The following is a 13,111-nucleotide window of genomic DNA, read 5'->3' as shown; positions in this document are numbered from 1 at the left end:
CCGAAAGGACAAGATCCCAGATACAGGCGGCCAAAATGAGCTTTCTCCGTCGGGTGGCTGGGCGCTCCCTTAGAGATAGAGTGAGAAGCTCGGTCACTCGGGAGGAGCTCAGAGTAGAGCCGTTGCTCCTCCACATCGAGCTGAGGTGGCTCGGGCATCTATTTCGGATGCCTCCTGGACGCCTTCCCAGGGAGGTGTTCCAGGCACGTCTCACCGGGAGGAGGCCCTGGGGAAGACCTAGGACACGCTGGAGGGACTATGACTCCCGGCTGGCCTGGGAACGTCTCGGGGTCCCCCCGGAAGAGCTGGAAGAAGTGGCTAGGGAGAGGGAAGTCTGGGTGTCTCTGCTTAGACTGTTGCCCCCGCGACCAGGCCCCGGATTAAGCGGAAGATGATGGATGGATGGATGGATGGATGGATAAATAAAGGTGATTGATTGATTGATAGGGAATGGCGAGTCCATTAGCCGCCCGTAGTTGGAGCCATTGACAAAGTTTTAGACGCTCTTGACCCCACGGTTCAAAATGGTTTAAGAAACAGCTCTCGGTTATAGTAGACACCATAGAGCTAGTGTCAATCAAACATGGCACCCCTACTCCCCCAATCTTAACCACCAATTGCGGGCAGACAGACATTAAATGAGACATCGAGCCCCTAATTACCCCAGCCGAGCTGTGGCTCAACAGCCTGGGGGGCACTAGTTTCCCGACGGCTGGCTTGAATGACGTGGCCCTCCTGCTACAGATGACGCGGTAGGGTCAGAATGCGAGGGATCAGAAGACAAAGAACCAGAGGTCAAAGTGCCAGGCAGTGATAAATTCCATTCCCTGGCAAAATGGCCAGGTTGATGGCACCGCCTACAAATCACCGGTCCGTAGTGCTGCGAGTGACTACGTGAATGCACACCTTGAAATTGGGCAAAGCTTTGAGTCAGCTGATTCAACTGATTTTGTTGTGCTTTTAACATTTCTCGTAATTCGCTCAATTCAGACAACGAAGACTCATTTGTAACAGAACGCTGCCCCCCCTGCACACCATATTGAATCCCATATGAAAATGGGACAGACTGTCCACGAGCCCTCGCAGCCCCAGGCAAACCCTCCTGTTCACACCAGATCGCCTCACTACGTACTTCTAATAGCGTGGTATTTGGTTGACGGCGAACTAACTGCTTAAGTTCACACCGGAGGGCATTATCGACGACATGCTCAACAAACTGGTCATGCAGTAATATGGGAGCATTTAAAACAGCCCCAGGAAACCGCTGCTTTAATTTTTCCATAAGACCCATCAGAGCGAGCGAAAACTCCAATAGACTCTCCCCCCCTAACTGTCGTCTGGGAAAGAACGCCTCCTGCAGTGCTACGTGGGACTTTGAGCAGCCAAAAACCTCACCCCAGGGGAACCGAGAGCGGACGCCGCCGCCTAGGGGGAACTGTGAGGGGACACCACCACCGCGCCTCGGAGTAACTGAAAGCGGACGCCGCCGCCACCTCGGGTGAACTGGGAGCAGATGCCGCCGCCTTGTGGGAACTGAGAGCGGACGCCACCGCCACCACTTCGGGGAAGAAGAAGGTGTCAGCAGCGAACTCAAAGATGATGTTGGTGGGTTGTCTGGCAAAACAGTTGTGCATGAGTAAGGGACTTAGGACACAACCCTCTGTCAGCTTGTATAATTCTCAACTCCTGGGATCTGTTCATCAGAAAATCCACAATCCTGTTGCATAGTGGTATGTTCAATCCTAAATCCTTAAGTTTTATGATAAGTTTGGGTGGGGTGATTTTATTGAACACAGAACTGTAGTTGATGAACAGCATTCTCATATAGGTGTATTTCTTAAGTGTGTGAGAGATCTGCTTTCCAAGACTGATGGCAACATCTGTCGATTGGTTTTGCAGTATGCAAATTGGAGAGTTGTCTGTCGAAGATTACATCTGCTCTTCCCTGTTAGTTCGCTCAAAGCTCTTCATAACGGTAGAGGTCAGTGCTTAAGGTCGGTAGTCATTTAGGCAGCTGACAACATGCTTTTTAGGGAAAGGGATAAGAATATTCGTCTTAAAGCAGAAGGGGATCACAAACATTGTAAGGGAGAGATTAAAAATATCTGTAAAAACCTCCACTAACTGGCTGGCACAGGCTTTAAGAACACCATCAGTAGCTGCTGATTTTTGTGGATGTTCTGTACACTTCAGGCAGACAGATTTTTAAAACACGTTTGTTCTCGTCAGCTGAAAATTTCACTGCAAAGAATGTATTGCTGTTCTCAAACCTTGCGTAGAACATGTTCAGTTCATCAGATAGAGAGGCAGGCTTTTCTGTTCTTTTTGTCTCTGTAGTCAGTGATTGAGTGCAGACTATCCACAATGCGCTTGATTTCAGATGCTTGATAGTTTGCTACCATCTTATCTCTGTATTACCTCTTTACATTCCTGATGGCCCTCTGAAGTTCATACCTGGACTTCCTTTATTCCGCTGTGTCACCGGAGTTATAGGCTGAAGTGCATGTTTTAAGTTTTGGTCCTGACATCAGCATTTATCCAGGGTTTTTGATTTGGGAATGAATTGATGCTGATTTTTGGAACAATGTTTTCAGTAAACATACTACTGTAATCCGTAACAGAGTCAGTATATTCATTAATGTCTGTGTCTGCTGGATCACAGAAGATCTGCCAGTCAGTGGTTTGGAAGCAAATAAATATATTCTCTTTCCCAAAACTATAAACACACACTATGATAACTATGTCATAGATACACTTATCTTCTTTCCAGCATCTTATTATATATTATTTCTATAATAATATGCTTAAAGATTACAATATACATCTAATATAAGTCCAAAATAATTTCTTCATTAAAACTTCAAGGCAATAGAAATTTTTTTGACAAAATAGTTCCAAAAAGGTCGTAAATGGGGCTGTGTTCTTCACATTTTTTTTAGGCCAAACCAAGTTTTTTGTCAGTAACTTGCCCTGCTGAGGACCACAATGTGAAAGCCACTAGAAGAAATGCTGTCTTACCTCTATGGTAAACTGGTGGTGAAATATTCACTGCTTAGTGTGTCAACTGCTTCGTAAACTAATGTAAATAATGTACAGTAAGTTTACAGGTTTTAGTTCATGTTAATTAATGCATTAATGCTAACTAATTGCACTGTTAATGTGAATAGATGCATTAATATTTGTACGAGTTAACGTTAACAAAAATTAACTAATAATTGTTCATGGTGTTGTTCATGGTTAGTTCGTTTTAACTAATGCATTAAATAATGTTAACTATTACAACCTTATTGTAAAATGTTATTGGCTGCACTATGGTCCAAGTGCATGTCTCATGTGCCACATGCATATCATTTACATATTATGTCACTAATACAAGCCAACCAGCTTTATAATATCATAGCCTAAATATTATAATTTCTAATGGATTACATTCATTGAAATAAATAAATAAATAATTCTACTCCGCATTAATAAAACACCTAATGCTGTTGGGAGCTGATCAATTTTGTGAAATTCGGCTTGAAAAGAGTTACAGCACAATGAAGTTGTGATTGTAAGTTGCTGTCTGTAAAATGGACACGGAAACATGGCTTGACACGCGACACTGCAGAAAATGTGGGTTTACAAATGTAGCCTACCTTGATCCTCATATGGAAAGCACTTTTTAATTGAATTATCTTCTCTCCAGAGATGTTTTTCCTTCACTAGCATTTTACACATTTACTTTTTCTCCCTAAATACAAATTTGTCCTAACTGATGCTTAATTTTACCAAACTAATGGCTGCTGAAGAATATTTTTAATTAAATTCTGCCAAAATGCTTGCTTCTAAGTGTTCGTTAAATGCATAATGTTCATTACATGCGTAGCCTACAGGTCTGCTCATGTCTGAAAATAATATATGAAAAAAGAAATTATTTTACTTAACAAAAAACATTTTAGCTCATATTTGTTAGTACATTTTTAAATTAATATAAAAACTAAAACGAATAGTAAAATTGAAAGCTATTTTTTAAAATTGTTTTCAGCACAGCGGGGTGCATTTGAATTTGTGAGGGGCCATGGGTTGAGGACCACTGATCTAGAGTCCAGAGAATTGTGCTGCAGTGCTTTAAACACACTGCCCTTGCCTTTGCAACGATATAATTAGCCTACACTTTCCCTCACTTAAAAGTACTGACTATTGCTGGTTTCATTTGCAGAATGGTCAATGAGAGATTGCTTTACATAAATTGGGATTCTCCTTTCACTTTCCATTTACTTGAAATCATTCCAGTTATTCAACCCCCAGTGATAAAGTTCACTGTTTGACTGAAGTAATAAAAGGTTTGGCCTGATAACAAAGATAATAGCTGATAGTTCTTTGTTCATGCTATCAGCTCTGCAGAGGAAAGCTAGGCTAGTAATTTAAATATTTTAATTCAATTAATACAACAAATTAATGTTAATTCTGAATTGTTGGCCATAAAGCCTGTATTTAGGAAATAATGATTACAGTAGGCAATATTGGTACAGGAAATGTGCATACTGTGTGTGCGGTACACACACTATATACGGTATACACTATATATACTTCTGCTTTCTCAACTAAGGTTGTTGAGACCATACTCCACTACAGAGCTTCCTCCACGAGGTAACTGTACTCCTTAAAGTGAGTTATTAATTTTATGGTGTGGAAATCGTCAGCTGCTCCCAGTTAACTGCCCAGTTGGTTCATTTCTGGAGTTCCTGCAGGAATGATTCTTCACAGGTATGACCCCCTCCACCTTTCGTGTGAGTGTTCGTGGTGGCCATAGCTGCTTTCCACGTCCCTCTTGGTGGTCATTCCCTGGGTGAGAAACCGGTTGGTACAGGTTTCTTTCATGTGCTTGAGGCCAGGAGAAGTATGGTACTGCTCCAGACTTCCAGTTGCTTCTGTCTTAACGCTGCTCACCATGATTTCACACTAGACAAGCATTTGTCACTTGTACACATGTTCCCAGATTGTTTTGACACAGCTCGAGTTCCTGAAGGGGAACATCTCAAGGTTACATATGTAACCCTGGCAACCCTTTGAGCAACTTGCTTCAACTATCAAAACATAATGCTGCTTGTTTCGGATGCACTTTTAAGCTTTCTGATCTCTACGTCACCATGCCCTTGATTCCACCGGACTGATTTCACATGTGATTCAGCACCTTGTGATTGCTGACGTAGAAGCTTCCATACCAGACAACTAAGCACCCTGTCAAGATGCTTTCAATGGAGCATCTGTAGAAGTTTGTGATGATTTTTGCAAACCTCTGTTTAGCTCTGTAAAAAGTAAAGCTGATGATGGGTAGACATGTTGTGACATGTAGGGACCAGGACAGGTCATCAGAGATGTGCACACAGAGAAACTTGATGCTCCTAACACTATCCACAGCAATTCCATCAATGTGTAAGAGGGTGTGGTTGTCCACCTGCCTCTTCCTAAAGTCCACTATCATCTCTTTAGTTTTGTTGATGTTGAGACAGAGGTTACAATCATTGCACAACTTACATAGTGTTTTTTACATCATCTCTGTAGGCCATCTCAACACCTTCATGATAAGGCCCAAGAAAATTTGTCATCAGCTAACTTAAAGATGATGTTGGTGCTTTGTCTGGCAAAACAATAGTGCATGAACAGAGAAAACAGTAAGGGACTTAGGACACAACCCTGTGGAGCACGTTATCAGAGTCAGTGTGAATAATTCTCACCACCTGGGGTCTGTTCGTCAGAAAATCTAAAATAGAGTATGTTCAATAAAGTATGTTCAATCCTAGGTCCTTAAGTTTTATTGAATGCAGAACTGTAGTTGATAAGAAAAACACATATGTGAGAATGTTGTTTATCTAAGTGTGTGAGAAAACTGTGCATTGCAAGACTGATGGCATCATCTGTCGTTCGGTTTTGCGCTATGCAAATTGGAGAGGAACCTAGGTGTCTTTCAAAGATTACATCTGCTCTTCCCTGTTACTTTGCTCAAAGCTCTTCATAACGGTAGAGGTCAGTACTTCAGGTCGGTAGTCATTTAGGCAGCTGACAACATGCTTTTTAGGGAAAGGGATAATAATGGCCTTCTTAAAGCAGAAGGGGATCACAAACATTGTAAGGGAGAGATTAAAAATATCTGTAAAAACCTCAACTAGCTGGTTGGCACAGGCTTTAAGAAAACCATCAGGGCGTGGTGATTTTCGTGGGTTGACCGCCCCGGAATGTTCTGTACACTTATAGGGCATAGAGATATTTAAAACACATTTGTTCTCTGCTGAATATTTCACTGCAAAGAAGGTATTGTTGTTCTCAAACCTTGCATAAAAGATGTTCAGTTCATCAGACAGAAAGACAGACATACCCACATCATAGGTTTTTCTGTTCTTTTTGTCTCAGTAGTATGTTATTGAGTACAGAATATTCACGTGTGCTTGATGTCAGATCCTTGATAGTATGCTACCATCTTATCTCTGTACTATCTTTTTACAATCCTGACGGCCCTTTGAAGTTCATACCTAGTCTTCCTTTATGCAGCTGTGTCACCGGAGTTATAGGCTGAAGTGCATGCTTTAAAGGGATAGTTCACTTTCAAATAAAATTTTTATATGTTTTAGCTTACCTTAACCCCTTTGCGTGCAAACATCGCTGACGGCCCCAGTTTATTATTGTTTCACTTTCACAGCACATTAAACATCACTGTCTTACTTCATCTGGACAAACTGTGCATCAATGGAAAGTTTAAAGACTCAAGCTTCGATATTTGACCAATATTTTGATAAAACATTGTTGCAGTGACAGATATTTAGTGATTTATGTCAGGAGTGCAAAATAATAAATCCGTATTATGCCACATTTTGAATAGAAATTCACAACTCACTCATACTCAGTCACGTCAAGAGCGGTTTATTTGTGTTCACAAAGACTCACTGAACAGCGTCAATAAGGATTTACAGACCAAAGATGCATATCTGCGGATATATGGATATATTTACTGATGTTTACTTCATATTTCTTCAGACAGAATCGTCATTTCTATTCATTTTCCACGGATTTACGCGATCAGATGATAAACAGCCTCTCCCAGCGATCTGTGTGTGCGTGCAGTAGTCACAGCTCGTGCGGTGTGTGACTCAGACTCTGATTGGGTCTTTCAAACGTCAATCTTAGAGTTTCATATCTGGACACCGCCCCATCGTGTCACATGCTTCCTGCACACTTCCTGGTAGTTATCTGGCCAAAACAACACTGAAACACCTCTGTACACACAAAATATCCGAATAATAAACCCGCGATTACGATAGTAAAGCTTGGTATGAGAATTTCTTGAGATCTGGGGCGTTTTTATAAAAAAAATCGAAAATGTACATCGGAAATGCTAACTTGTGCAGCGATGAAAAAGGCTACAAATAACATATTTTTACAACAGTAAACGACCAAATTCCACCCCTGATCGCTAAAGGAAGTTATTATAAACACTCGATCGGGGTTTAAAGTGAGTTTTGAGTAAAAGTGTATTAATAATTTCATAAATTGTCAGATGTAGCTTGATGCTAACGTTAGCACCAATGCTACTAATAGCAGGTGCTTTTCTTCTTCATAATGCATTTTTGTCTCAATAATTCACGTAAGGTCGTAAGAAAATGTTTTGTTGTATTTTTATAGTAAGACTTTTGATAAATAAGGGCTAAATGCAAAGAGAGACTGAAGTGAGATCGCTGCTTTGTTGCTTTGTAAAGCCTGAAAAACCACAATCAAGGCTAATAAAGGTGGAATAAAAACAAAAGAATAATGATAAAAGAATAATGCGGATAATGTGTCATACTTGGCGGAGGTGTGAAAGACTCGTTTGGTGAGAACAATACAATCATGATTCGGGCAGTTTTCAACAGTGAAACATACACAAAGAGCACAGGAAAGTTTACATGTGAGATCTTACAGAGATGACAAGGGCCATAAATCAATCTGATTAGCCTTCTCTAAAAACACACATGACATGGCCTTAGAAAATATTTCATAAAATTCACAGTTTTACAGATTCGATTATGAAATTTTTTATGAAGTCTTGGAAGACTTGTGGCCTTAGCTACACTGTGTTTTCAAACTCATTTCCTACATCAACATTTTTTTAAATACATTTAAAACATATGTTTTTAATATTTTTATTTTTGTTTTTATGTTTGAGCTTATATATCTCTATTATCATAACAGTCTGAGTGATTCTGATTCCTGAACAGTAAACTTTAAAGTGTCAGCTTTGTGAACAAAGGTTGATTATGTATCTAGTCAGAAAGAATCATGAGCAGAAACCTTTTTATTTTGGGTATGTAATTTCGGTCTCCATGCCAAAAAAGGGGGGTTACTAGTAAGGGGTTAAGGGCATCCAAGATGTAGGTGTCTTTGTTTCGCAGTAGTTTCCATTTTGATAATTTTTGGTCAAACCGTTCTTGTCTGTGACTCATATAATGGAGGTCTATGGTCACCACCTCAAAGACCATGCACAGAGAAGTCCAAATTAAACAATTCCCTATAGTAAGTACACATTGACGACCTAAGACACGAAAAAAGCGGTTTGTGTAAGAAAACAAACAGTTTTTATATCATTTTTACCTCTTGTACACAACCACGTCCAACTGATCTGTGGGCGCGAGTGCTCCCTGGTGTGTGACGTGTGCGCATGCTCTGGCATACACAGATCAAGTACTCAGGAGTGATGGAGGAAGTATCCGCTGCAGCAGCATGTCTTCAAGCATCAGAGAGACAGAGATTTCTTCAAAATTGGTGGTGTTTTAGTAGCAAGTGTTGTGAGAGGCCAACAGAAGTGGAGAGCATATGTTGTCATGAATGGAACACAACGATTAAGATATTGACAGTATCGAATCACACACCTGCCTGACTGAAGATCCTGAGTTTTCTCCGCTGTTGAGCCACAGCGTTTTGCACATTGTGTATAGTTTGCCACGTATAAACTGGAGGTGTCTTCCAATGCCAGAGGGACCCAATCATACCTGTCAAGTATCCCGTTTTGGCCGGGAAAGTCACGTATTTTACCCTTCTTTCCCGCCGTCCTCCCGTATTAGTATTTTCCCGTAAATCTCCCGTATTTTAACCTGCGTTATATAATAATAATAAAAAAAAAACATTCCCAATCTGAGCTCTGTCACTAGCCTCGCGATAACTGCCACCTGAAGTAGCCTGTCGCGAGGGGTGTGTGATGTCAGATGACAAGAGTTACAACGCGGGAAAAACAACAACAAAAGAAAAAACAGAGACGGATAATGGATGCTACGATAGAGAGTGAAGGCACACCTGCCAAAAAACCAAAACCCATGTGTAAATACCGTGATAAATGGGACAGCGAATTTACTTTTCTGAAGAGGAGCAGTGTGGGGGACAGTCACACGTTTTGTAAATGTTGTAACTACGACTTTAGTATTTCACACGGGGGAAGGAATGATGTATGTCAGCACGAGAAATCCGCCAAGCACAAGCGCGGGCTAGAAGCACAAAAACATTCCCAGGCAATGTCAGCATTTGTGACGAGAAATGCCACCGAGGCAGACCAGGTCACAAGTGCAGAGGTAAAAATGGCAATCCTGTGTGCCAAAAACAACATTCCTTTCTCCTTCCACGACAACTTCAACAAGTGTGTAGCTGACATGTTCTCGGACTCTGCTATTGCACGAAAATGCTCAACAGGAAAAACTAAGGCTACTCAAATCATCAAAGGTAAGTAAAACGTTAGAAAATGGTTTTGAAATGTATTTGAATATTCTAACATTTGAGCATTAATAACCCATGGCATGCATGTTGTAGGCTAACTTACTAGCTAATTACTGGACATTCAACAGGTGCCATAGCAGCAGAACTAGAGGACGAGTTGGCCAAAACATGCCGATCTCAGCCCTTTTCACTGATGTGTGACGAATTGAATAACAGAAAAACAGACAAAGAATTCGTCATCCTTACTAGACTCTACGATGAGGACACTCTGCAGGTCACTACAAGAATCCTGGAGATGCATATATGCAATGTAGGAAATGCAGAAAATCTTCATGTAAAGCTTAATGAAGCATTAAGGTAAGGGGAACTGCACTGTGTTCTTGACATGTTAAGTAGATTGCATTTAATTACAACCTTACATTTTTTCATCTAGGCCTGCAGTTCATATTCTTTACACACACACACACACACACTCACTCACAATTCCAACCACTAACAGAGTAATTTTCTATTTCTCAGTGCAAAAAGATGTGAAGTCTACAAAGAATTTGTAGACTTCACTGATTCAGACCACCTGAAGCTCCTCAGGTAGACCCAGGAGTCTGTTATCCTGCATCCAGAGGGTGATGAACCAGTGGGATGCACTACAGGTAGGATGGTAACTCCACTTAGCAGATATCTACACAGTTTACTATGCTATATTTCCATTTTAACCATGTATTGCCACCCTGTATCTCTATGTACTGTAGGCCTACTTTAACAGTCATGAAGAGGTGGAGAGGAGTGTTAAAGTGCGTGATCTGGCAAGCCATCTGCGTGATCCAATAGTGAAGACCTACTTCCTGTTCCGGAGTGCTGCCCTTAAGCCTTTATCTGAATTTAACATTGCCGTCCAGGTGGGTGTCAGTGATATTGAATGAATGAGTGAATAATAGTATATAATTAAATGTTTGTGCTTATTGTAGCATTCTTATTTCACTGTTATTTTGTTGTGACCATTGAAATTATCTGCAGTCAGAGGGAGTACAAAATCACAGACTTGAAGAGGAGATGTGCAAGCTGATAAAGAGGATCCTGAGCTACCTCATACCAGCCAGGGCAATCATGGGTGTACCTCTAAGGGAGGTGGAGTATGGAGAAGGACATCAGTTGGCTGATGAAGATCTCTTTATCGGAGCAGACGCAAAGACATTCATGAGAAGCGCTGAGCTCCCCGTGTCAGCCAAGAAGAAAATCTTTCAGTAATATATCTTTATATTACCCAGTAGTTATATTATGATATCATCTTTTGACCGTATGAGAGTATAGGCTGTAGTGTGCCTAAAAATATTACCACTAATGCATTTTTTCACTCTTATGCTGTTGTAGAACTGTGAGAAGCTTCTATGAGGCAGTTCTTAAGAAGATGTTCTCCTCCTTTCCCCTCGACCATCCACTCCTTAGGGACCTAAAGGTGCTGGACCCTGCAGCTCGTCTTAACATAACTCTAGGGACAGGTAGATAATAGAAACAGTTTCCAAAAGGCTTTATCCCCAGCTCCACTACTTACCATAGCAACCACCCTAGCAATGGTCAGACACACCTGGATTAATCACAGGGTTCGTAGGGGTGCTTGAAATCCTTAAAAGTGCTTGAATTTTGATGTTGTGTTTTCAAGGTTTGATAAGTGCTTAAATTTTGGATAAAATGCTTGAAAAGTGCTTGAATTTGACCTTGGAAAAGGTGTATGAACCCTGTAATCAGTTTGTCCAATAGTGTAAGACAGGAAATAAAGGAACTGGCTTAAGTCCAAAACTATAACAACATCCTCTGGGGACAGTTCCCCATTGATAACCAAACAAATTATTGGCACAGTAGCCTATACTTGATACTTGTTTAGATCTGCAATGTTCAGTCAAACACTTGTTTTACTTTACAGTGGAAAGGCTAGGGGCCCTGTTCCCTCAGGTGAGGCTGAAAGAGGATAAGGTGAGAGAGGAATTCACAGATTATCAGGTGACAGATAGGAAGCAACTCCCACAAGAAGACAGAATCGACAGATTCTGGGGCCTGGTAGGAAAGGACATGAGGTTCAGTGAGCTGCCAAAACTTATGAAGGCTTTACTATGCATTCCCCTTAATAATGCAAGTTCAGAAAGGGTGTTTATCATGGTACGAAAGATTGTTACAGAGAATAGGATGACGTTAGACAACAGAACTGTTTGTGCTCTACTTTCATGTAAAATGAACCACTCTGGCCCAGCCCACAAATACACTCCTTCCAAAACTGTTTTAAAGAATGCAAAGTCTGCAACAAATTTGTACAACAACTCACAAAGAGTAAAAGAAAAGTTATGTGAAATGAAAAGAAAAACTGTAAAAGAAAAGCAATATGAAGTTAAAAGAATGTGTGGAATGAAAATAAAATGTAAATGTAAAGACAAGCAAAGTTAAATTAACAGAAAATATGCAAATAAGCCTTTAAATAAATGATCTTCATATATACCCTTTTGTGTTTTCATTTGGACTATAACACCTGTCTTAAAATGTAAGGGATATTGGAGCTTGGTTGGGGTGGTGGGACTGCTTGCGGTGGGTGCCAGAAAATTTCCCTTATTTTCAAATCCAAAACTTGACAGGTATGGACCCAATGGCACCCTGTCAATAGAGTGAGTAATGTGTTGTATTATACAAGCCCTCAGATCAGTTGGACGTGGTTGTGTACAAGAGGTAAAAATGATATAAATACTGTTTGTTTTCTCACACAAACCGCTCGTTTCCTGTCTTAGGCCATCAATGTGTACTTACAATGGGGAATTGTTTAATTTGGACTTCTCTGTGCATGCTCTTTGAGGTGGTGACCATAGACCTAAAAATATCAAAATGGGAACTACTGCGGAAACAAAGAAACCTACATCTGGGATGCCCTTGAGGTAAGCTAAAACATATACAAATTTAATTTGAAAGTGAACTATACCTTTAAGTTTTGGTCCTGACATCAGCATTTATCCAGGGTTTTTGATTTGGGAATGATTTGATGCTGATTTTTGGAACAAGGTTCTCAGTAAAAATACTAATGTAATCCGTAACAGAGTCAGTATATTCATTAATATCTGTGACTGCTGGATCACAGAAGATCTGCCAGTCAGTCGTTTGGAAGCAGTCCTGAAGTGTGAGAAGGGCTTCCTCAGTCCATTTGTAGACTGACCTGATAATAGGTTTTTCCTGTTATGATCAGCTTTAATGAAAGCAGGGTGGGGAAGAGGTTTTGGATGTCCTTGAGCGCAGTGTAACATTGATCAAACGTCTGCTCAGCTCGGGTAGGAAAAGTTGTTTGCCCAGAATTCGTTCAGCATATATGGAGGTAGAAAGGGGTCAAACGGTTGCTGACGTTCCAATCCATGTACAAGTTGTT

This window comes from Carassius auratus, chromosome 28 (assembly GCF_003368295.1).
Source record: "Carassius auratus strain Wakin chromosome 28, ASM336829v1, whole genome shotgun sequence".
Taxonomy (NCBI): Eukaryota; Metazoa; Chordata; class Actinopteri; order Cypriniformes; family Cyprinidae; genus Carassius; species Carassius auratus.
This window is presented reverse-complemented; position numbering follows the sequence as displayed.